Source organism: Coenobita brevimanus, chromosome 93 (genome assembly GCF_032717465.1).
Source record: "Coenobita brevimanus isolate Jiangsu-jjx chromosome 93, ASM3271746v2, whole genome shotgun sequence".
NCBI lineage: Eukaryota > Metazoa > Arthropoda > Malacostraca > Decapoda > Coenobitidae > Coenobita > Coenobita brevimanus.
In genome coordinates, this window is record NC_137046.1 from 1,147,155 (window position 1) to 1,172,991 (window position 25,837).

The window sequence follows — 25,837 nt, forward strand, 5'->3', positions numbered from 1 at the left end:
ACCAAACAAATCTGCGTTATGAGAGGTGGTTAATCGTACCTGCAATTTAATTCTGGTCAGGAAGAGGCCTAATATGTTGTAATCAGGTAATCAGATCAAATCAATCACCTAAACATGATAGACCACAGAGTTTAGCAAAGGTTTTTCTCACAATGACCATTCCGCATTATAAGCACACCCACAATCACCCTTCCATAGTCTATCACGCTCAGCATTTCCTAGTTTTTTTTTATATTTTTTCCACTCATCTTTCTCTAAGCTGTCTCTCACGCTCAGCATTTCCTAGTGTCTCTAAAGCTCACCATTTCTTAGGCTATCTCTCGCACTCACCATTCACTAGGCTCTGTCACTCCCATCATTCCCTAGGGCAGGGCTATTCATTCCGGCCCTTGAGTTGTTTTTCATTGGCCCTTTGGCAGACTCGGAAATATGCAAATAAACAGACATAAACAATTCTGCAAAATTCTTTTATTTATATGCTTAGCAGAAAATGTAAAAGCAAATTATATATGAATTCTTCGTTTTGTTCTATATATAAGTGTTTAGACAGAGGAAAAAAATGGAACTAAAATAAATGTGTGGCCCTTCTATCAATCTGAGTTTCATAATCCGGCCCTGCTCCTGAAGTACTTGAATAGGCCTGCCCTTGGGCCTAGACTCTTTATCACGCTCAGCATTTCGTAGACTCACTCACACACATCATTCCCTAGGCTCTCTCACACACACCATTCCTTAGGCAGTCTCCCACGTTAGTTATTCTCTAGGCTCTTTAACGCTCTTAACAGCAGCGGGAAGTTTGACAAGGCAAGCCACTGTGTGTCGTGATGTACTATACTTATACTCCACGGCAAACCACGCCACTGTGTTCGTCCAAAACCAGATCAGTTGCCGCGGGAAGAGAAAGCAAGTCAAGGCCGCATATATACACCAGGTTTTATTAACTAAGGTCAGCCCTGCCACGGATTAATAGAATAACTTTATTATCTCTTAGGACCTTATGGCGTTATTACACGTTAATCATGTTCCACCCGAGTCATTAAGATCTTATTTTGCATGTACTGGTAATGAGGTCAAGGAATCAGAACCATTACGTGGAGAGAGAGAGAGAGAGAGAGAGACAGACAGACAGACAGACGACACAAAAAGTGAACTGTAGCCTTTCCTTTCTTTCCTGCTCTTTTACTTGCTAGGTTCAAAAGCATCATGTATGCCCTACCTACATCACAATAGCTGTTTCACCTCATGATACCATTCCTTCCTACTTTCCTTCTTATCTTCCTTCCATCTTCCTTCCTTCATTTTTTTTTTTCATTTTGTGTGCCTTTTCCTCCCCTTATCTTTCATTTTCTTTCCTTCCCTCTTCTCTTTTCACCTTTATCTCTCCCTTACTTTTTTCTTCTTCCTTCCTTTTCCTCCTCTCCCGTCACTCCTCCTCCTTCTTTACCCCCTTTCCTCCCTCTTTCTACTTCCTCATTCTTCTCCGTCCTTCTTCATTCTTCTTTGTTCCTCTTCGTTCCTTTCTCCTCCCTGTCTCTACGACCTTATCGGAGTGTTACTGGATGCCGAAAGGGGGTGAGGGGGTGAGGAACTGGGTGTGAGTGTGAGACTATGCGAATATGGTTTTGGGTTCATGGTTTGACTATTATGCTCTCTGTCTGTCTGTCTGTCTCTGTCTCTCTCTGTCTCTCTCTCTCTCTCTCTAAGAAACACAGTTCAGTCCTTCTTAACACTGTCGGCATCTCTCTCTCTCGTCATGTCACTCATCATTCCCACATCATTACTCTGACTAAATCACTTTCACAGATGCCGGCGCCGTGTCCACTATATCATTGCCTGACCTCATCACAGCCATTAGTTCAAAACAGGAAACTTGCTTCTCCTTGTGTGGAGGGTTGGATTCCCCCCGCCTCTCTCTCTCTCTCTCTCTCTCTCTCCCTCTATCTCTGTCTCTCTCATTCTAAACTATTTCATTCACAGTTCAGGAAACCATCATAAAGAATGCTTTCGATTTCAAGGGCATATTTTAGTTCGTGAAATTCTACCTGGCAGAGATAAAATTACATCTTACCGTCTTTGGAGAGGCTTGGGAGACGAATGCTTATGGTGTTCAAGAAAGAATGACTGATGAAAGCGTGAAAAATAACATTCTGGTACTGTATTCTCTCGCCCTAACTCTCCCCCTCTCCCTCCCTTCCTCTCACGGTCTCATTCATGTGGCGCCCTCAGATGACCCCGACACGACGCTTATTATAGAGGACACAGCACGACACTTGGCTTGTCTTTACCTTGGCGTATATCTATAATTAATATCTAGCGAGCAAATATATCCCAGTACTGCACACATCGCCCTCTCACCCCACCCCACAACCTTGTATTGCCATGTTCCAGGCCAAACCTCGAAAGAAAAGGCAAAAGACGCAGGAGACTCTGATGACCTTCGTTAAGCAATGTCACAATATCAGGAAGGTAGTTACACACACACACACACACACACACACACACACACACGCCTAACCTCCCTCACCAGTCACCAACTCCCCTCCCTTCCATCACCACTATCACCACCACCATTCACATCAACCCCACCACAGAAAGGGACGTTCTGACCTGGTGACCCATTACCAGTATGCCAATAGTTTCTTGTATTATTTCTCATGCAGGTGACCCCTTGTTGACTTTGCTGTCTTCCTTCAAACCCACAGAGTACAATTTGTTCCTTGGTAATGGTCAGGTGATAGTCAAGTGGTAGAGGATCCATACTGACTATCAGAGAGAGAGAGAGAGAGAGAGAGAGTAAAGAAGTGGTTGAGTGTGAGGAGCTTCAAGCGAATGTGAAAAAAAAAAAATAATGGAATGAAATGGATGAAAGAAGTGACAAGACAAGAACGATTTGGCTGGGAAAATGAGTACTAGAAATCTGAATGAAAATGAAAGGGAGGGGGACGTCTAGGAGGGGTTGGAGGGAGGTAGGAAAGACTGATGCAGGGAGGGAAGTAGGAAAGTGAGAGGCATGTAGGAAAGAGAGAGGGAAGGAGAGAAATAGATTTGTGGGGGGAGGAAGAGGAAGGACAGGTCAGAGGTTGATTATCAGGATACATCTCCCTCAGTCCTAGACCCTTCCAGTCCCAGTGTGGCCTCCACCTCGCTCCCAAATCATCGAATCCTGACGAAATGCAGTGAAATGCCCATATGCCAAGCCTCTTCATCGTTCACAACAGTCGACTTTTTCGCTCAGGTAGCTCCGGATAGTGTTTATATTCTGCCCCACTGAGCAAATTCTCCTGACAACTCTTGTTTATATCATACCGATCTACGGCGAGAAGACAAGTATATGGCACTGCATCTTTAAATACGTATAATTAAAGCATAATGGTGAGATGGGGTCAAGAGTACGTGTGTGAGGCTTGGGGTGGATGAAAGGAACAGAGATACGTGGAGATAGAGAAGCCTAGACGTTTTTGCCTGGGCCACCCTGGATGACCTCTAGGATTAATGACCAGGTAATAAATAGTAATAATGGCCAGGTGAACAATGCCGGGTACTGGTGTGTGGACAAATTATATCCAGTATTTACAAGGGGGTGGATCATTACCTGGACCTATATTCTTGTCAGTTCTGGAAGCTCCGTAGCACTTCTTCCTAATGGATTTATTTTGCTTATCACTCCTTACTGTCCTCTTCTGTGTCATTTAAACAATTCCAGTACCATCATACGCCCTATAAATAACACACAAATTGATACTAACCAACCATATCCAAAAAATAAATCGGTAAGGAAGAGGTGTTAGGGAACTTCCTTACCCGACGAGAATACGGGGATGGAGGGGTCACTGCTCCCCAGTGAGCTGACTGGCAGTCCTGGGTCTGTGCTTTTATGGTGCCTGACCTCTGACCTTGTTGTCCTGGTTTGGCTTTCACACATCTAAAAACAATGGTACACAAAACAGGCCACATCAATATAGTAGTGTTTTCTTACACCTAATCTAACCTTATACTGCACCCAGTCTATTAGTTTGTCTCATTGCCCACCCATCCCAGGAAGGAACCAGCACTCCTAAAATAGTTAACCATAATGTTCATAATATTCTTATTTTCTGCTGGTAGTACATAGGCGGTCATATAAACACCATTCTTTTTACTGTTACTTCTCACTAAGATTTATATATTCCGCTGACTGTACAAAGGCGAGATAAATAAACTTCCTTCTTTTCGTGTTTATTCTTCGTCTGTCAGACAGTAGTCTCTTTTATAATGTCCTCCAAATGTCTGACAGCTGCTGATAAATCTACATGAAATCCATTGTAAATTAGCTCGAAGCAACGAAAGCACTGAGCAGAAACTAAGTAATACAGAAACAACAATTATATTTTCAGCTTTTGTCTACAAATAATAATAAATTTATGCATGTATGTATATTTGCTTATCTATCTGTCTGTCCATCTGTCTGTCTATCTGCTTGTCTATCTACACACACACACACACACACACACACACACACACACACACACACACATACAGACATTTAGTATGGTATGGAAGCAAGGGAAATTATGAGCACTATGAGTTCACTGTGGGTGTTTGTGGAATGAGATAATGTAAACTCTAAGGGTGACAGCCTGATTATGAAGGACAGGGCAAAATGTTATATTCTCACTTAAGTTCAGTACTCATATATGCCCTCCAACATCCCCCACCCTCTCCAGCTCCCCGTGGCTGAGGCGTGAGGCGGTACATCAACACAGCGCCATTAATTACAAGCCTCTTGCCCTTCTCCTCTCTCCACCCCTCCCCTGAATACCAATAACCACCACGCAGCGCCAGACCCACCCCCACCTGAAAACTGACCCCTGCAAAATGTCCCGCATGTTGGTAAAGACTGAGGGAGTGCTCTTGTGTCTCCGATGTTCTCTCTGTTGTTTTAATATTAGCCATTCCCTTCGATGGCTGGATACAGATGCATATTGTATTTTCGTCAATGCCATTTTTTTTGCGCAGCTGAACTGGTAGGCCTGCATTACTTAGACGACTAAATAAAAAGGGAGAAAGAAAAATCGATAATATGAAATCCCAAACCCGGTCATGTTATCCACACACTTTTTCTGCCATATATTCCAGTCTGTTGTGTCCTCTCATATCACACATTTTATACACCTCACTTACAATGATATTTTTTTTGGCTACGAGTGCAAATTAGTAATAACTTAGGCTATGGATAGGGCTGGGAGGGGACATTTTTGAGAAACTTAAGCACATTTATCGTGATTTGATAAAACTCACTGATATGCAGCGTGATCCAGAAAGTGGGGAGAGCATTGGTGTTGTGGTGGATAACAGGGACTGAAATAGATGACAGTGCGGTTGGTGATGATGCAGGATGGTGTTAGTGGAGAGTGGTGATGATAAAAGGAATGGAGGTGATTGTGGTGGTAGTAGTAGTAGTAGTAGCTGTGGTAGCAGTAGTGAAACTGGTAATGAAAGTAGTACTGATGACAATTATAGTGGTCATGGTGATGTTGGAGAGGGCGGTGGGGATAGCAGGTGTGGTAAAATATTGTTGTGGTAATTGTGGTGATGGTGAGGTTGGTGGTAATTTATGATGCCGTGTTGGTTGAGAGGTGGGGGAGTGACAGTGGTGGTAGTAGCTGCAGTAGTGGTTGAGTGGCAGTGGTAGTATCAGTGATGGTAGCTGCAGTAGTGGTTGAGTGGCAGTGGTAGTATCAGTGATGGTAGCTGCAGTAGTGGTGATGGGGAGGGAAGAAACATGCACCCGTAGTAACAATAAGAAGTAGCTGATGGCAAAATCAAATCGACTTTTCATTTTTACCTCTGGGTCAGAATAATTTAATAAAGATAAGCAAAGTCTTTTACTGACAGCCTGAATAAAGTACCAGTGACGATTATAATACTATATTAACCACGAGATATTGCCTAATGCCTTGGCTTCTGAGTGTTTGGTACAGATGCAAAAAATCATCCGCTGTCAGCCAAAATGGAAAGCAGAATTCATTATTAGCATCCTGAAGGGTTAACCTAGACAGCCCCTATCATTAATGTCTTAGCGGGTTTTCTTGAGGCAAATAAAACCGTCTTTAGAACTTTGGAATATAATATGAAAAAAATCGCAGCAAAGTAGTTAAGGGCTTATGAAGTTGTGTTCTTATATTTACAGACTTTTGTCAGTAGTCTTTAAGGAACAAGTTAGTCCCTCACGAGATGCAAACTGGGCGTGAGAAAATGAAGGGTTTCCTTGTGTTGAGAGAGATAGAGGGGGGGAGGGGGTTCGTTGTGGTTATTAAAAGGTGAGAGAGAGAGAGAGAGAGAGAGAGAGAGAGAGAGAGAAGTATAACAAGGATAAATGATACCTCACAAATATCAGGCAATTATGCAATAAATACTAAGTAGCCTACTATAGGAGTTCATGTGATACTGTGTGTGTGTGTGTGTGTGTGTGTGTGTGTGAGAGAGAGAGAGAGAGAGAGAGAGAGAGAGAGAGAGAGAGAGAGAGAGAGGATAAATATAATTTTTCAGGTTCATTGATATACGAGTATCTGATAGGGGGTTGAATTTCCTCATAGATACCAGGTAATTACGCGAAAACTCAAGAGTATACGAGCTCATGTGATTCTGTTTGTTTGTGTGTGTGTGTGTGTGTGTGTGTGTGTGTGTGGACCTCTACATCTTCACTTGCTCATAGTTATTCGTGTTCAATCGTTCATTAGTCACATCAGTAAATGCTATTCACTTTTTCCATCCCTCACGTTCTTCTCGCCATCTCTTCCTTCTGACCCATCTACAGTATGTCTCTTACCCAACCCTCCTCTCCCCTTACCCACCTGTCCCCTCCCGCTTACCTCAACGTGACTGCACTTCTGTGTGGTTGGGACTGGAAGGGGGGTGTAGGAGAACGCGTGGTTGCGGAGGTAGGGCAGGTAATAATAATAATAATAATAATAATAATACTAATGGTGATAACGGAGGGCAGCTGGGAGTGTAACTAACCAAAATATTTATGTAAGAACTATTAAACCTGTGTCTTTTTAAAAGACTGGTCTCAAGCAGACAAGGCCCACCCCCAATGACTTTTGCTATTATTCATTTTTACTCATAATTTTTACAATATGTTTAATCGCTTCCGAATAATATGCTTTTACCGGTACTAGTACGACCTATCATTAATTGTAACTGAAGGATCATTAAAATTAATTATTATAGACTGCATTCCACATCAGAGAAGAAACTCGTAAGAAGATAGTCTCGCTAATGCCGGCCAACGTAGGGGTAGAAAGTCAGGGCTGCCAACTGTTCCAATAATGACACCTTCATAAAGATTTCTTATGTTTCATTTTTATCGTTTTTTTTTTCCGAGTAAGTATAAGCTATATTATGTGCTTATATTTTTAGTAGTATTAAAAGATAAGGATGTAAGTTTTCGAGCTTTTTTTTTTTTTTTCTTCTAAATGAGTAAAACTGTGTGTTTGTGCATCTTGGGTAGGCGCTGAGTCTGACTGCAGCACAAGCGGCAGTATTGGCAACTTAGCGGTTTTCACGCTAAATCTAGAAGTTTTAAAATTTATCTAGCGGGGAGTTTTTTGTTTTTACTCTATACTTAGCGATTTTCTATCTCCTGTCTGATGTGTTTTTCGGCCGATTTCCCCTAATCTGGTGGATTTTTACCACTTTTAAGACCAGTCTAGCGGATTGATAGAATTTCCATTTGACAACACTGATAAGCGGCCAGCCTCAGTTATGTGTTTCTGGTGGGTGAAATAGGGTAGTGCTATACGCTCTGTCACGTTTTGGGGGTTAAGAATTGCTTGTGTGCTACTCAGAGCTTTTGCTGCGGTGCAGACACAAACCACAGTGAAACTCGACTTGGAAACTGTAATGGTGTAGTGTGTTGTTGAAGAAAAACATTTAAAGGGACATTTTAGCGAGTTGGACTGGCTGACATCTCAACAGCACTTGAACAAACATTGCTATCTCTCTCCATCTTGAGGCTGTAACAGTAATGCTAGAATGTGGTGATAGTTACAAAGAAGTGCAGTGGAATGGCCGTAGAGCTGTAGTATTAATTTATTTTCCCATCAAGATGCCTGAAATAAGCTGCAAAGGTACGAAAATCTGGGTTAGTGGTGAACGAAGTTTAGTGGTTCCTGCCAAGAGTAATGGAGCTGGCTGCCTAGAGAATTTTGCAGGTGAGTGGAAAGGATGTTCTCTTAGTGGCTTTGGAGATTTCGTGACAGCTTACCATTATTGATTTTTTCTGAATATTACACTTGAGTATCCTCCTGTGCGTTGTTGATGCAAGCTACAGTATGTCGATATTGAACACACACACACACACACACACACACACACTGGCTAAATGTAAAATAAACTGCAAGAGGAAAGGTGTTACGAAGTCTGCTATGCTTTAGGAAACGAGAGTTAATTTTATAGTTTGAAGCAGTACAAAAAAAGTGGAAGTGAAAGTGAATGAATGAATGGCCTGTAATGCTTTATTTTGAATTATTCATCTATTGTATATGTCATTTTTCCTGTTACGGATGTTGTTGTTCCCTCAGCCAGTGCTTGAAGTAATTATTGATAACCATTTCATTCATGAAGTATTTGTCTGGTTTCTCTAGCAAACCTCAGACTACTTTCTTCAGCTTAGGAGAGTCCCATACTTAGGAACGAGTAAATGAAAGTCATACCTCATCTCCGTCACGAAAAGTCCCTCACAGATTAATATAATTGTCAAGATATAAGTAAAAAAAAAAAAAAAAAAAAAAAAAAAAAGTTAAAGTGGTAAAGGAAATCCTCGATCGGGATTCACAGAAATACGATCATTTCCTGTCATAAGTTTGATTTTTTGTCGCAGCTCAGGATACGTTTTGAGGAGTATTTTGTAAGAGGGATTATGTTTATATGACTCCATCTATAATTATCAACTGTCAAACGCTTCAATCCCGTAGGAAGTGGCCGCAGACAAATCACCTTTAATTCGCCGCGTCCTCCGCCATTTAGCTGCCCTTCCCCCAACTCACACACCTTATATATCTTTCTATTCCATCCCTCCATCATATTTTGGTCTTCCCTTCCTCCTTTCCCCCTCCACCTCATACACACACACTCATCTACTTTGTTTCTCAGTCTCCATCCTCTCCACATGGCCAGACCTTATTTCACTTATCACTTTCTTACATCCATATCAGCACCACAACGCTCATTTACTTGATTTGTCTGTCTCTCCATGTAACTTGCTTCTCTCAAACAGTTCATTTCCATTGCTTTCACTCTCACTGACTTAAAATACCCTCCCTACTTCATCCTCAGAGCGAAGAAGAAAAAGCCATAGAAATTAACCAGAGAACAGAATGTATGGTAATGCTGGACAAATAAAGTGTACTGGCAAACAACGCAGTGTCAATGTTTCTCGAATAACGTGTGAAACAGGAACAAAAGTGGTGAGACCTGCCTCTACCATGATTGGGACTTGAGAGGTTGGTAGAGTCGAGGGGTCAAACAGGGAGAGCGTATGAAGGGAGGTTACTTATTTGTCCTGTGAAGACCATAAGGGATTGCATTATAGGAGAAACATTTGGAGGCATAGGAAGAAGAATAAGTGATCATAACAATAGGAAATTCATTGTTAATTATGCAACCGTTAAACACGCGTGGGATACTGACCATAGAAGAATCTGGGAAGAAAGTAATATTGTTTAGATATTAAAATAATACATGGAGGAAGCTAGGCTAGGTCAGTTACAGTGTTTCAGAAGCAAGAGGGTTCCATCTCTCTCTCTCTCTCTCATTATTATTTTATATCGTTTAAGCAACTAGAATTGAACATACCTATGCCTTATACTCCACCCGTCTACCGTGTCATAAAGGAAATCATATTCAGAGCCGCAACACCATTCCAGTAAAAACACAGGTGTAACCTGAACGAATAATATGGTAATATTTTAGAGGAAAGGAACCCAGGAGAAAAAGCAGAAGGTTGGATGAAATCGAGTGTGTGTAAATGAATGCAGTGGATGGATGGCTGATTGGATGGGTGAAGGAAGGGTAGGGTTGTAGTGTTATTATTGTCACAAAATTCCTCAGTACTCCATTACTGTAAACAAAAACAAAATGGCTTGCACATGTATCACTAGCTTGTTGTGGTAACCTACTGTCCAGCAGTATAGTTAAAACCATTTACCGTATATTCTTAGATTATTATGCGCAATATCAGTTGAAGTAATTCTTTTATTCTCTTCCACCCATCTTCCCTCTATTCTCAAACCCTTCTCAGTCCTTACGGTAACAACGCCGCCCGTCAGTTCCGTCCATACCCCTGCACCCACTCCTCTCAGTTGTGAATGATTCGATGTAACATGCTTTAAAACTGGGAATTCAAACCTCGCCTAAGGAACACATTGACATCGCTAAGTGTTGAAGCTGGAAACTTGGCCACCGTTATAAGGATATTTAAGGTACCTTAGATAATCAAGTTTCCGAGGTTCCTGTCCTCCCCTGGAAACCGACAACAGTCGAGTTACATCCAGCATCCTTTTTGTACTGTGAATGCACAGGAACAAGGTAGAAACAAACTTTGTCCAACAGTCTGACGGGCCAGAGAATCGAACTCAAGGTCTTTCAGTTGCGAGTGGATACTGCTACACCACCGGCTCCCCGCATCGTAGAACAATAATTATATACAGTATATACAACACCCGAGCAAGAAAGGTCAATTCTTTCAGCTCGATGATTTTTTTAGTGATTAGTTTTGTTCCAGCAACTTCCTGGCAGCTTCATTCAGCTTTGGGAAAAATGAATTTAGTGAAGGAGTTAATGACTTACGCCTAACCCTTACGTCTAATCCTTCCAGTTCGAGAAGTCTCTCGTAAGTCCAATAATGTCGTCGGGAGATAGCAAGTACAAGGTAAAAACATGCGTCGTTGAAGTGAGAGGGTTAAAAGGGGTTAACAGAGATGGCGTGGGAGGAAGAGTTAGACCATGATAAAATAACTAAAAAGAGAAGGTAGACTCTTGCGCACGTATGGGTAAGCTCCGCCCATTGTTTGGCGTTCCCCGCGACCCTGCTCCCTCGTGACGTCACCAGGAGCACCAAATTGGCGCTGTCAAACCAGACCAAAATTTGTATCTTCTGTTCTTTTGCCGCAGACATCACACTAATGATATGAATATGCATATACAGTACATGTCAATATAATATGAGGTTATCAGCTGAATTTTGACAGTCAGTTTAGTTGCGGGGATAACTTTCCCTTTCATATAAGAACTACGTTAGCAGTTTTACCATACATTAACTCACCATCATGGTAAAATAATGAGACGTTTCCCATCCTCACCATGGTTTTGGCCAGCTGTTTTATTATGTGGAGTGTGATGACAATAACACTATTACAGTACTTATTGCTTGATTTATTTCTTTGGAATCTTAGTCCAAGTAACATAATAATGCATTCATTTTGGCAACTTCATCATAATTGACAGAATGTAGTATGGTTACATAACCTAAAAATGGATTGTAGTTTCTTAAAATGACCATTTGATTAGGTTATACATTTGGCGGAAAATTACTTTGTATTTTCCTTAAATGGTTTTGTACCTTATTTCTACTTACTTGCCTGAGAACCAAACCTTCACTTGTAGTAATACTTTGCAGAGGTTGTATAAAAGACATAACTAAATACATACACAACTATAAGCTTTATTTTTTTTTAAATATATTGCATATATGAAATAACAGATTATCACATAATACTGCCCACAGCTTATGGGTAGAAAGCATACAAAAGTTTGTAAGGAATTAAGTCCCTGTACATTACATAACTACATACTTAACCCTAAACTTTGGATGTGTATATTAGCACACTTAGTATTACACAGCAGGTACAAAGCTGAAATATTAATTGCACACACATCATATTTAATGCTGGACTGATTATCTTGGTACTATTCTTGCACAGCTCATTATTAAAACATGTGACATTCTTTAATATCGGTTCTATTCTTTGGTTCAGTATACTGTATATGCATGCAAGGGAAATACTTAAAACACCTGATATCAAAGTGGATTGTCATACTGTTGTGTATTGCTTAACATGGGTTATAGTAATGATATGCATATGTAATATGGGATGAAACTTCAATAAATACTTAAATGTAAACTTTGTTTCAGAAATGCATAGCATAAATGTTAGAAATCACAGAGGATAATCACACAATATTTTTAAGAGTTTGTGAGCAAAGAGCATACTTGAACATTACATAACTACATACTTAACTTTGAAATTCTGATTAGCAAGTTAGCACACTTGGCAACACACTTCAGGTACAAAACTGAATAATACATTGTATAAGTGTCTAAAATCACAGAGGATTATCACATAATACTGCTAAGAGCTTATGATTAAAGAACATACAAAGGATGTATAAAGAATTTAGTACAGTACCTGTACATGACTGCATACTTATCTTTGGTGAGTATGTTAGCATACTTGGTATCTAACTTTAAGTAAAAAAGGAATTATACATTGCATAAATGTCTAAAATCACAGATGATTATCACATTATACTTGTAAGAGCTTATGAGTAAAGAGCATACACAGTATGGAAATTTGACTTACAAGAGATTTCTAGTTATTTTACAATGACAGCCTCAAGAGGTTGTACTGTATAAGGAATTAGCCTATACCTGTTCATTACATAACTCATTATTATAACATGTGACACTCTGTAACAATGAATTAGTATGACATTTAACTACACTCCATATTTAGGCCTACCTATTATTATTTGACGGTTTTTGTAATTTTCTTATACTTTTTTCGCATGTTACCAAGACTCACTTCCTTATTCAGTTTCCGTATACGAAACTGTAATCTGCAGCGCAGATAGAATTCTATGACATCTTTAGGAATTTCAGGGACGATATTAGTTGCCTTGTTGACCATTGACCCAAGTGAGTTGCTCCCTGCTCTTAACCTGTCTCCATGCTCTTCTTGGAAAACCTTTTCAACCATCATAAATTTTGTAGCATATTGCTGCATCATGCGGTTAAGACCTCCATTACTTTTTAAACTTATCCAGTCAGAAGAGGCATCAGCTACTCCACCAAGGAAGGGATATCTTTTTTTTAAACTTGTTGACAATATATCCTAAAACATAAGCATGTCCTTCAGTTTCAGTTTCTGGTATACAATGTTGATCAACCAAGATGGTTTCATCCATAGTGTCATCATTTACCAAGTCTTCAACCACAATATCTCGACATAAATCTGCACTAATACAGAGGTTGTCTAAGATGTTTGCTGAATTCTTTTTAATAGGTGAACTACAGGCTTTAAAATTTTGTAATCCTTTTGCAATACTTGGATCATCTCCATCAAATTCAGTATTTGCTTTTAAAGATAGAAGAACTTGTTTATGACCTACCTGTAGTATATATCTCTTGATTCTCTGTTTGAAAGTAACTGGACAAGGGTGGTTGTAAAAACTACCCATCTGACGAAACACCCCAAAGAAATTTTCTAAAACATCCTGATTCTAGCGTCTGGTGAACAAGTAAGTGAATCCAGATCTTTTATGCAAATCATCATACATGGAAACAAGTGATTTAGATGTAATGACAATTCCATTCTGAAAAGGATACACTTTGTTTGATACTTTTGATAACTTAAAGAGATCATTTTATTAATTATGTCCATTTGGTAAGAGGAATGGCAAAATGGCTCTCTCTCCTTCTTATCCTCTGCACCACTGGAATTCAGTACATCAAACCACTGGTCAACAATAAGAATGAAATCAGCTGTTGCCCTCCATGTGCCACTTTTCAAAACTTGATTTTTCCCCAGCTGTTTAATAGCTTTGCCCACTGAAGATAAGAGGAGATGTGCTGCACTTCTGACCTTTTGCCGTTCTGAACCAGTAACCAGTAGAGATTGCTTGCTAATTTTGTATGCCATTTTAAAGTCACCACATTCATAATCAACCAATTTAAACAAGGGTATTTTACTGACTGGTCCTAAGGGTGTTTCTATTCCATGATCAAGGAGATTGTTTCGAATTAACTTTAACAAATATGGAGCATCAGCAAATACATAGACACATCTACTTTCATCAGCTGGATTTCTGAAAGATGTGGTGTCCTGGCTTATCCCTAAAGTAGAGAACAAGCCTCTGTTGGAACCACTCATATCACATACTGTACCCCACACCTCAAAACCTACTTCTTCAACACTGTTAATAATGGAAAATAACAGTTCCTTGGTTATTTTTGTGCCAAAATTATAATAAACAGGTTGCTTCCAATTGCCAATAATGCCTCTGGCCATAACAACTTGAACATATTCATGGCTACAATAAAGCTTGTCTGCAGTTGTCATACACATAACACCTGTCAACTTTCATTTCATTAAACGATATCATGCAAGCTTTTTCCCCATTGGTCATGGATTGTCCTTTTGCCTTCATCATTCTTAATACTGAGTTTAGAATACCTGGTTCAAAATTAATATCTTTAACCCATTTATTCAAAGTCGAAATTGAAGGAAGAGGCAGTTTCCAATGCTTTCGCATCCATCTGTAGCATTTGGCACTCACACTTCTAACAGTCAGAGCAAAGGCAATGTCATCTTCAGTCCAATGTCTTGCTGATCTTTTGGTTATTAGACATTTGATCTGAGTATCAGTGAAGTATGGTTTCAGATATTCCTCAACAGCCTTTACTGTATTATTTTTCATACACTGCTTTGCATCGTTAATGGCAAAAATCAATTTTTTTTTGTCAACTTTTAACATTTTATTTATATATCTCAACTTTAAATTTTCCTTTTTTAATCTCTCAATATCATTCTGTTGTTTCTCCAACTGCAATTGTAAAAATTTTTCATCAACCAGTGTCAGTGGCAAATTAGAGGAGGCTTTTGACATACTGCTGATGTTGGCTGAAGGAATGGCAAGGGCTGACGGCAGGAGGTCAGCGCCGGTTGTAGGCATGGCAGAGGCTGACGGCAGGTGCTCAGCGCTGGTTGTAGGCATGGAAGGAGCTGGTGGCAGGTGCTCAGAGCTGGTTGTAGGCATGGTGGGAACTGACGGCAGGTGCTCAGTGCTGGTTGTAGGCATGGTAGGAGCTGATGGCAGGTGCTCAGCACTAGTTGTAGGCATGGTAGGAGCTGATTGTGGATGACCAGTATTTCTAGGAGGAACAGTATCCTCTGTAGTAACAGCACCTGAAATAAGTATAATATGGTATAAAGACTGAAGGAGAAAGAGAAGAATATAAGAGAGCAGTGGAAGAGCGATTAGACAGGTACGAGTGGGAACAGATGAGCAGTGTGGAAGGAATGAACAAGATATTCGTGGAGAAAATATGTGCAGCATGTGAGGAAGTATGTGGAGTGAGGAGGAGATGCAAGGGAGAGCAAGGAACAGCATGGTGATGTGATGAGGTGAAAGTGGCTCTGGCACAAAAGAAGAAAGTATATAAGAAATGGATGAGAAGTAAAGGGCAAGGAGAAATAGAGAGAAGGAAGCAGGAAATATATGTAGGAGAGAGGTAAAATTGATAGTAAGAGAGGTTAGGAGGAGAAACTTGAGTGAGAAGTGGAAGGAATCAAAGAAATTGTTCTTGAAGGAGGTGAAAATAGTGCAATAGGGTAATAAGGGAAGTGTTAGTAAAACTTAGTAAAGGGAAGTAATAAGGGCATGTTAGGCAAGGTTACATAATAGCGTACGACATATTGTGATAGCATGTTACAAGTTCATACTTCCTCCTTTATATATTACAGCTCATCAGCATACACCACTATGTAGTCAAAAGGGGTTAAAAATTATATATTAGGGTTGAACTCAAACTTCAAAGTTCATATTTTGAAGGCCAGGTATGAGCACTAGCTAAATCTGATTTACTTTAATTGAAGCATAACCATACCTGTGAAAGTTAATGTTTTAGTGTTTTTTCAGTGGGGTGATAATGAACCTTATGAAAAAAAAAATAACATTCACTCCAATATATGGTACCCATACTATATTGTAATTGGATCCAAAATATGAATTATTGCTCAATCAATAAACCTGTCCATTTTTTTGTAAAGTTTAAATCAATTACAGGTACCAGCAATATGAAAAAAGCAATGTGTAAAAATCTTGCTAACTTTACTTCTTAATTAATGCCAATGGGCAAAAATCCCTATTGACATTTCTGCATGCAAAATATTGTTGCTAGTTTTGGTTAGCCCCAGTCCTGCCAGGCCAGCAGGCCCATCTGCAGCTGGTTTGCAACTGCCCCTGTAATTTGTAATACAGTAATATACAGCTACTGTACCTTTTAAGAGGAAATTCAGTGTACACCAGACATCTGATGGCCTATCATTTTCAGGGGATGGTTGAATTGTAGTTGAACCACTTGAGTTCCACACCAATTCTGCAGCAAGCTTCCTGCTATTCCTTTCAGTAATCCGCTTCTGCCTTTTGGTTGTGGATGATTCTGTAAATGATGATAGAGCCTGGATTATAGTTCCAAAACATGAACAGCACCTTGGTAAAATAACTCTAACATGACCTCATTTGACACCCTGGTATTTAGGTATTTTACAAGTTGGCAATATGCAGTTCAGGTTAGGTTATGTGAATTATTTTGGTTATTATTTCCAACTGGGATTATGGGGGTTCACTGATCCTGAGGGAGTACTGTATACTATACACATATAATATTCCTGAACTGTTTATTGCCTGCTTGTAAAAACTTGCCAGTATTTATACAGCCTTATGCAAATAGATGTAACGTAACAAGTATCCTAACGTTACTGTGGGTAATGCTAACATTACAAAAATAATCATATCTCTCTATGTCTGCAAAGGATGATTAATTAAATGTTTACATTACCATATTGGAAGCTGCCTCATAACTCATTTACTGTAAATTGTCTCAAGACCACAGCACTGAAGTTTAAATTTTCCGTAGTCCATGAAAATATGTTTAAAAATTCTGCTAGATATTTGCTCTGATAACACAATCGTTAACAGTTATTTTAGATGACTTCCATCACTATGTATGTGCAAGCCATTTTACCTACGGTACCTACCTTCATTTTCATGTGTTCTTTGGCAGATTTATGTCCGGAACTGCATCAGGTTTCAGTAGGTGAACCTTAGCAGGTGGTTCCCTGGACAGAAGTTCGTATTTCAAATGTCTGGCATACTGGGACTGGCTAAAATGATAAGAGCAGACTCGGCCAGCATCTGGAGAAAATGTGTCTGCTCTTCTGCACAAACTTATCCATTTTTTTCTGATTTCACTGTTTTTTGGGAATCTGTGGAGTTTATAAACAGTTCCCTTACTCCTCCCACTACACCCATAGATGCTACAGCAGCCCATTTGTATTAAAAGTACTAATTAAAGCAAAAAAACAAATAAGTGAATCACCACCGTGGTTCAATGTATCACCAGACATAAACAGAATCATAGCGCCAGCCTACGTCATAATGGCGCTCAAGCAATGAAATGCGAGATGCGCAGAACACCAAAAAAATGGTGATCTTATGAGTCTACCTTCTCTTTTTAGTTATTTTATCATGAGTTAGACGGACCTGGATTACGGATACTGGATGGAACAGCTAACAACCGATATTTTGGGTGGATAAAGTTTGAACGGTGGATTGCTGTAGGTTGATGATGAGCTGATAAGAATGTACAGTACTAGAGTATGCATGACGTGCGAACACACATTACCATATATACTCGTACATACAAACATGCATACAATAAATACATACAATAAGCGTGCACAGTAGATGTTCTTGTTTACAAGACCAGAAGAAAATAAGTGTGTGTACGGTATCTATTAAGTAAAGAGTCATACATGTGCCTTTACGTACGTTAACTACTTGATAAAGCATTGAGTTTTGTCTTACTGTATGTGCATGAACCACAGTGCATGTGTGACTCGAAAAGAGGGTAGGAAAAGAATTATTATGTGCTTTTGTGTGAAACAGGGAAAGCATCATTTTTGTGCAATTTTTTATGTACCGGTAATAGAGAGAGAATACTCATTTCGTATGTCTGCCTGTGTGCCCAAGAGGAAAAATGTTTTCGCATCTGTGTACGTAACAAAAACATCCATATACGTGAAAGGAAGGTACCGTACATGTATATGTAAACCCGAACTCCGTCTCGGAATATCATTGCAGTGTGTGGAGATGGATATTGCACTCCCACCTGCATCATTAAGCAACAGAGGCAGACATATGAGAATACTTTATGTGTAACCCCCACCCATGTATTCAAGAACCCTCGCCTATCCTTACGTGACCATGTTTTGCTTTATGGCCACCCACACACGCCCACCTACAACCTCCCACACCCTCGCCCACCCACCTACAGCGACCCACCTACTTCCACCATCCGCCCTAATATTAAAGCTACTACCCAACTATATGTTAGCATCTTCCCATCCACCCCATCTACTGTGCATCCACCTGTAACCTCCCAGGCCCCAACTCAACCACTGAGCACCACCTAGTCTACAATCACCCACTCGTCTTTATCCACCCACCTACGAAAACTCAGGGTCGCCTACTCATACCTACCAAAGTTTTAACATGTACCCACCCACAAACACCCATCTACACCCACTCATATATTTCAGAACCGAACTCCGCCCATGTCCATCAGCTTCGGTACACCTTCACCCTCCCTATCACCGCCTAACCACACCCTCCCTACGTTTGCTCACCCACATCCCACCTTCGCCTCCCCGCACTCTGCCTTCTATCCACCCACCCCCATCCACATTCAACTCATGCTTACCCACCCACGCCCACCCACATTCAACTCATGCCCACCCACCCACGCCCACCCACATTTAACTCGTGCCCACCCGCCCACGCTTATCCACCTCCACCCACCAAGAAGTCAGTCACAAATTAATCATCCTTCAATCGCCGCCCAAGCCATCCCTCTTTCCTAGCCCCGTTCGAAGGCATGTGTTACTCATTTTTTTTATCCTCTCAGTAAAATAATGGTACAGTTTTTCTCGGGTTCTGGTTATCGTTTATGTGGTATTTTTCTGCTCTTATCCTTAAGACCCTTTTGCTGGGTCTGTGGGCGGTGCTTTTGATGCTTGGTTTGGTGTTTTGAAGTGTTGTTATGAGAGAGATAGAGAGTTCCAGGGTAATATGCAATCATTGCAGCCTATGTCTTCTCGATAGGCAGCCACACACTTAGACAATCTCAGGGCGGTAGCATAGTCTATTGTCTTTTTCACCAACCTAGCCATGATTTTAGTCCTTTTTCTGGTTATTTCACTTAGCTCATTGGCAGAAAGTACTACTGCTTTACATCCTTTCCATAGCACATCCTTGTGAGTGAAATCATATAGCTAGCTACGGTAGCTTCAGGTGTTAATTTATGGATACTCCCGAGAATTCAAGACGGAGAGAAGGCATTTTTTGGCCAAGGGTAGGCTAAAGTAACAGTCAGTTCTGCAGATACAGGTGTGCAGGAAGACTCATTAGAATGGGAAGGGCAGGATTTATTTATACTGATTAAGCTGCTTCCCAGAACTTATGGCAGCTTCAGAAGGTAGGCTTAGGTTCGTAAGACCTCTGTAGGCACGTACTGCTTTCTCTCCTGGCAACGCACTGTCTGCCTCAGGGGTACACCTTGGGGCCTCTGCATCTTGCTACATGGTCATTAGTAGAATATGGTTGCATGAGAGGGAGCTAGGAGGATTTCTCTCTCCGTCTCTCTCGTGAGAGAGAGAGAGAGAGAGAGAGAGAGAGAGAGAGAGAGAGAGAGAGAGAGAGAGAGAGAGAGAGAGAGAGGAGGGTTAAGGAGAGAAGTGATAGAGGAGAACCGTTGGTGAAGACGATATTATCATTTTCTATTTTATTCCTTCATTTGGTAGGTAGGATCGTCCACCAGAAGGCCCGCCGGCATGTCGTAAAAATACCCCCGCTAATACCAATACACCAGTCCTGTATGAGACAGCCCTAGCATGTATTCAATATGGACGGTGGGTGTTAGCGCCGAAGTGGTGACATGTAGAGGTGTGCGGTATGTAGGAGGACTACTGGGCCTTGAAAGCAGGCTGTGAAGCCTATGCCCAGAGTCGGTCACATTAAAAAAAAAAAAAAAAAAAAAAAACATCCACTCATCTGGTATCATGCAACCTTCAGGTGTCTCTACACTGAGTGACAAGCCAAGTGATTTCTTGTAGGCTACACACACACACACACACACACACACACACACACACACACACACACACACACACACACACATACACACACAACTACTTTTAACGTAGGGTGTTAACCGTGTAGCCAAGTGGATGCCTGGTGGTTTATAGGATTGAGGCGCTGCAGCTGCATGTGGCCCGTGAAGGAGTATATCCAAGGAGGGTTGGGATTAATTCTTACATAATGCTACCCAAGGAAGAGGCACTGATCACATACCTTAAAAACCTTTGAGTTTTTAGCCTTGCCTCTGGTCTCAACACTCTTATGTACGGAAGTATGACATGGATGGACAGATAAATAGATAGATAGAGAAACCGAGTAGTATTACTGCATCCTATATTGCCTCTTCAGGAGCTTTGTGACCCGAGACTAGGGCACTCAGTCCGGGCCATTAGGCGAGTGTGACCAGTCGCTCTTCCATGAGTGGCATTAGCAGTGTGAGTAAAAAAAAAAAAAAAAAAGAATCCCTGGCTCAAAACCCACATTACATACCGGTAGCCTACCAGGTACTTCTGGTTGGAGACTCAACCCACCAGAAAACCAGGCGTCCATTATACTTCTTTCACCTTAACTTGGCCCAGATTCTTGTCCTTTTGTAGTTTCAGTTAGATCAGTGGCAGAACAAGACGATGCTATGGCTCTACATCCTTTTCACAGCACTTCTTCATGACTTGCATAATTTTCTAGCATTAATCTATTGCCACAACTCAGTATTCAAGATGGAGAGATGGCAGTTTTAGGCCATGTTAGAGTAAAATGGGTATAGTGGTTTTTCTTAGGTTAATTATAGGTCTGATAGCATTAGGATCACTACCTAGAATAAAATATGAAAAAAGTGTATTCGAGGTGAAGGGGTTAATTGAGCTATATATCTTTGTAGTTGTATTCCTTTCTACATATCAAGTTTTTTCTAAACTCACGCAACAGTACTGATCGTTCCTAGAAAGTTATCATTCTATATTTTACTGAGGTTTTATTTTTACACCCCAAATGATTCTATTATTTAAGACTGGTATTACTTTTAAATTGACATTAACAATAATAGGCAGCTACGATCCATTTTTCATTGATAGTCCAGCTGACGCATTTGGACTCACTGGGTCAATTTATCAAGATTATGGCGATACAGCTGTCTGCGTTGGAGTGTATACATTGTTGGATGTTGTGTGTCCGTGGCATATATGGATATTTTACAAACAAACTTTTATCTAAATCATTAATCAGTTAAATAGAGCAGGTCCCAAGACAGGACCCTGTGGCCAACTTTGTGACGCAAATCCTGTACACTCGACCAAAATATCTTTACAACCTTCCGTCTTACCTTTCGAAGCAGTGAAAGAAAACATATGAAAACATTTTCCAGTAGTTCCTGAAGAGTTGTATATGTCCAGTAATTTTATCAGTACGACATGGAAAATGAAGTTTATGCAATATATATGTGAAGTAAATAGTTCATGCAGAAGAATTCCCAAAAAGAAAAACCAGACAAGTAACAGCGCTGAATGTGAAACCATTGGTCACCTGTGATTTTTTTTTGTAACTGAGTGTACATTCTTCTGTTTAAGATAGGCAGTGTTTTGCTTTATACTATAATGTGCAATACTTCCTTGTAACGTTATTTTTTTTTCTAACTATATTTTCTTTCTTTACAATACTTGGTAATATAATTTACCTGAGAAATAGGGGCAGGACAAAACACTGGACCCAGCGGTACATGTTCTCATATATATATATATATATATATATATATATATATATATATATATATATATATATATATATTAAACTAGTGCTTGCCCTCTAAAATTTGCGGGGCTAACTAATGGTCTTTCCATCACAAAATGTTTGCAAATACCATTATCTTTGTTTCCATAGTGTACAGTTATTGAGCGAACAGTGACCAGTTCTGACCAAAAAGTTGTCCTAATGCAAAAAGAATGAGCTTGGTGGATATCTATTACCGTTCTCGTGAAAGAAATTAATAAATGCACAGACAGACACAAACATTCACAACTTGACTATGTATATACAGTATATATATATATATATATATATATATATATATATATATATATATATAGATAGATAGATATAGATAGATAGATAGATAGATAGATAGATATAGATAGATAGATAGATAGACAGACAGATAAATAATGGTAGCTAGATATAATGCAGGTAGGCTATGTGTACTAAACATTGTCAGCCATCGTGACCGGAAGAGACCCGCTACACATAAGGGAGTGCATTACAGTACGATATTATTCAGTACCGGTATGTAATCTTTATGGAATATAAGACTTCTCCTTATGAAACAGTTCTCTTTAACACAAATAAGGCCTACGTGTTTTATATTATTCTTGTTGCCGCCAGACGATTTAATTCAACCCAGACAACAGCCATGTGGGGAAGACGTAAAAGTATCCTCCAGTAACACGATGAAGTCAGACGTTTTTCTCATTACCCTCGATTTCTTAACCCCTTGATACCGGCTGATGTCAATTTTAGTAGTCTTCCTGCTGTGGGACGATTTTACTGAACGTAGGGAAGGATTATGAAGGAGTTTAATTACGCTACATCTAACCTCTGCCGTTCGAAAATTCTGTCTAAAGAGGAATAAAATCGTCAGTAGATGGTAATTATATATAAACAGAAGAGGGCATCCCGGCCGCATTGGGTGAAGGTATCATTTATTGGGTACTGTGTCAACCGCATTCAGAAAAGGAGAGGTGTACTGTTGACGTATTTAGTGTCGTCTGTTTTATGTATAGGAATATCACTGGAAAAAGTTGAACCATAGGGGAGAGAGAGAGAGAGAGAGAGAGAGAGAGAGAGAGAGGGAATATGGGGACAAGCGACGAGGGTGACAAAGCTGCTCATCGTCAAACTAGTCCCTCTCCCCATCCTTGGTGGTGGAGTGGTGAGGTGTGGCAACGGAGGAGGGGCCTTGTGCATACGTTATTTGCCCCTCCCTCCCGATTCCCGTACTGTCCGTAACCCCTTCACTACGATAACAGTTTAACTATTTTTATCCCTTACTGCATCCAAGCGATTATTTTCTTCTAGAGAGAGAGATTTCGGGAAGTAAATAAGCTGTATAGGGTATGGCGTCCTCATGAAACTCTTCGCCAACAAACCCTCTCATAAACTAAAAAATATTCGTCTACAGGCAGCTAGAATAGCCTAAATGGAAAAGGGTCATATAAGTGAAGTGGTTAACTGTATTGCTTAGTTTAGGTTAGACTGGATTGTGCTAGGTTACGTTAGGCTAGGTTAGGTTAGTAGAGCGGATCGTGTTGAGTTGGATTGTGCTTGGTTTGGTGCGGTTAGGTTCAGTGAGTTTAGGGTTGGAATGAGGTACGTTGTGTTGAGATCGATTAAGCTGGTTTAGATTGGTTCTGACTGGATGATACTGGGTAGGAATGAGTTAGGTTTGATTAGGTTAGATTGAGTTATGATGGAATGGTGAGTGTAGCGCTAGGCAAGTCTTGGTTACAGGGTACCGTATTTGCATGTCCCTAAGCCACCCACACCCTTATTAATTGATTTTAATTAGGTTAGCTTATAGTCAGTTCGGGTGAACTGGATTAAACGAAAGAAAGAAGGCTTAAGTTTAAGGTACCGGTATATTGATTACAGAATGGTAATTAAGACTAATTTTTGTAAGAACAAGCCTTTTAATTGAACAGGAATAAATAATACATTATCAGCTTTTGGAATGTTTTGTCAGAATAAAACAAGCAACAACCTGAAACACAGCCTGCTCCCCCTGTTACTACTGAGTGAAGAGGGACAGCGAGGAAACAAACTATGCCCAACAGTCTGACCAGCATGAGAATTTAACTCGAGGAATTTCACTTGCGAGCTTGTCTTGGCTGAGTGATGCTGGGTTAGGTTAGGCTGAGGTGGATTGTATTGGGTTTGGTTATGAGGGTTAGGTGGTGGAGTGGTATGGCGAGGTGTAAAAGCGGGGGGACCGTTTACAGAATCTACAGTATGTACGCCCCTGCTTCCTCAGTTATGTCGCATTGTCCCTAATTGTCTTAGACTAAACTGAGTGTGATTAGATTAGATTGGATTAGGTTACATGAAATTAGATTATGTTAGGTTAGATTGTGTCGGTTTGGACTGGGTTGGGTTAGGTGGACTTCGATTGAAATGAGTTGGGTTAGGCGGGCCTGGATTGGACTGAGTTGGGTTAGGTGGGCTTGGATTGGACTGATTTGGGTTAGGCTCGCTTTTATTGGATTGAGCTAAATTAACTTTGAATGGATTGCACTGAGTTGGGTTAGGTTAATAAATAAATTAGAGTGGATTTAACTGTTCATTTGGATTGAATTAGGAGTGGTTTGGTTAGGTTAGGTTAGGACAGGGTAGGGTGGACTGGACCAAGGTAAGTTTGGTTGGGTTGGGTTAGGGTGAACTGGGTTGGGTTGGGTTTTGGTGGTTGGATAGGGGCTTACTGAGGCTCCAGAACAATGGCCATAATTGTTGTTGCACTTCTGTCAGCTCGGTTCCGACAGGGTAAGCTGAGTCTGTGAGAGTTATGGTACGTTGGATTGTGTTGGTTTAGGTCATGGTTATTTGGCGTGAGTTGAATTTGGCCAAGCTGGATTAGGCTAGATTAGTTAGAATGGATGAGTTTTGGGTGGCCTGGATTTCTTAAGGTTAGGGTTGTTTACATTACCTAAAGCTGTATACGGTAAAATTATTTATCACTAAGCCACATCAGTCAATGGCTATTGTTTTCGTTTCCCGTTTTGGAGGTGTCAGTTTGGACCCAGATAAAATTTTCTTACCTGTGGCCAGATAAATTCGTCAGTGACAGTTGCTGCGGGTGCACCACACTGAATTTCGAAAATCATAGAAAGAAAAATTGGGAAAAGCTCAGGGCGTAGGTTTGATTGTACATAAGTCATTTGTAATATTACATTCTCATTCAACATTTATCCTATGTTATAAATACAAAATGATATAAAATCCAATGAAGTGGCTAGAATTATGTAAAATGAACACACACACACACACACACACACACACACACACACACACACACACACACACACACACACACACACACACACACACACACACACAGAGTGCTTTTCTTACAGTGCACTTACATGAATTTATTAGGATTCATACAAGAGAGAGAGAGAGAGAGAGACTAACCCCACCACGGCAGCTGACTGTCATATATTTTGGATAAGGTGGGTGAGTAATTGTTTAATGTCCTACTTGTGCTTGTCTCTCCTTCCTCATAGTGCACCAGAGAGAGGGAGGAAATGGATAGATCTATTAGTAGGCTGTAGTACCGTAGTCGAAGGAGAGCAATCATCTGTTAATTTCCAGATACCTAATCCCAGAGTTTATCCAGGGTGGCTGCTCTCTCTCTCTCTCTCTCTCTCTCTCTGTACATAATAGCACTGTGACTGCTGAGGATGTGAGTGGAGTTCGCACTGTGGACAGAATTAAAAAATGAAATCCGGGAAAGATGTTTGGTAAAGAAGTCTGCTGATAACAAAGGAGACGTGCGTAGATGGTATTGTAAGATGGAGACAGTGGATGCAGATAAGGTGGTGAATGCGCTGCCTGAGTG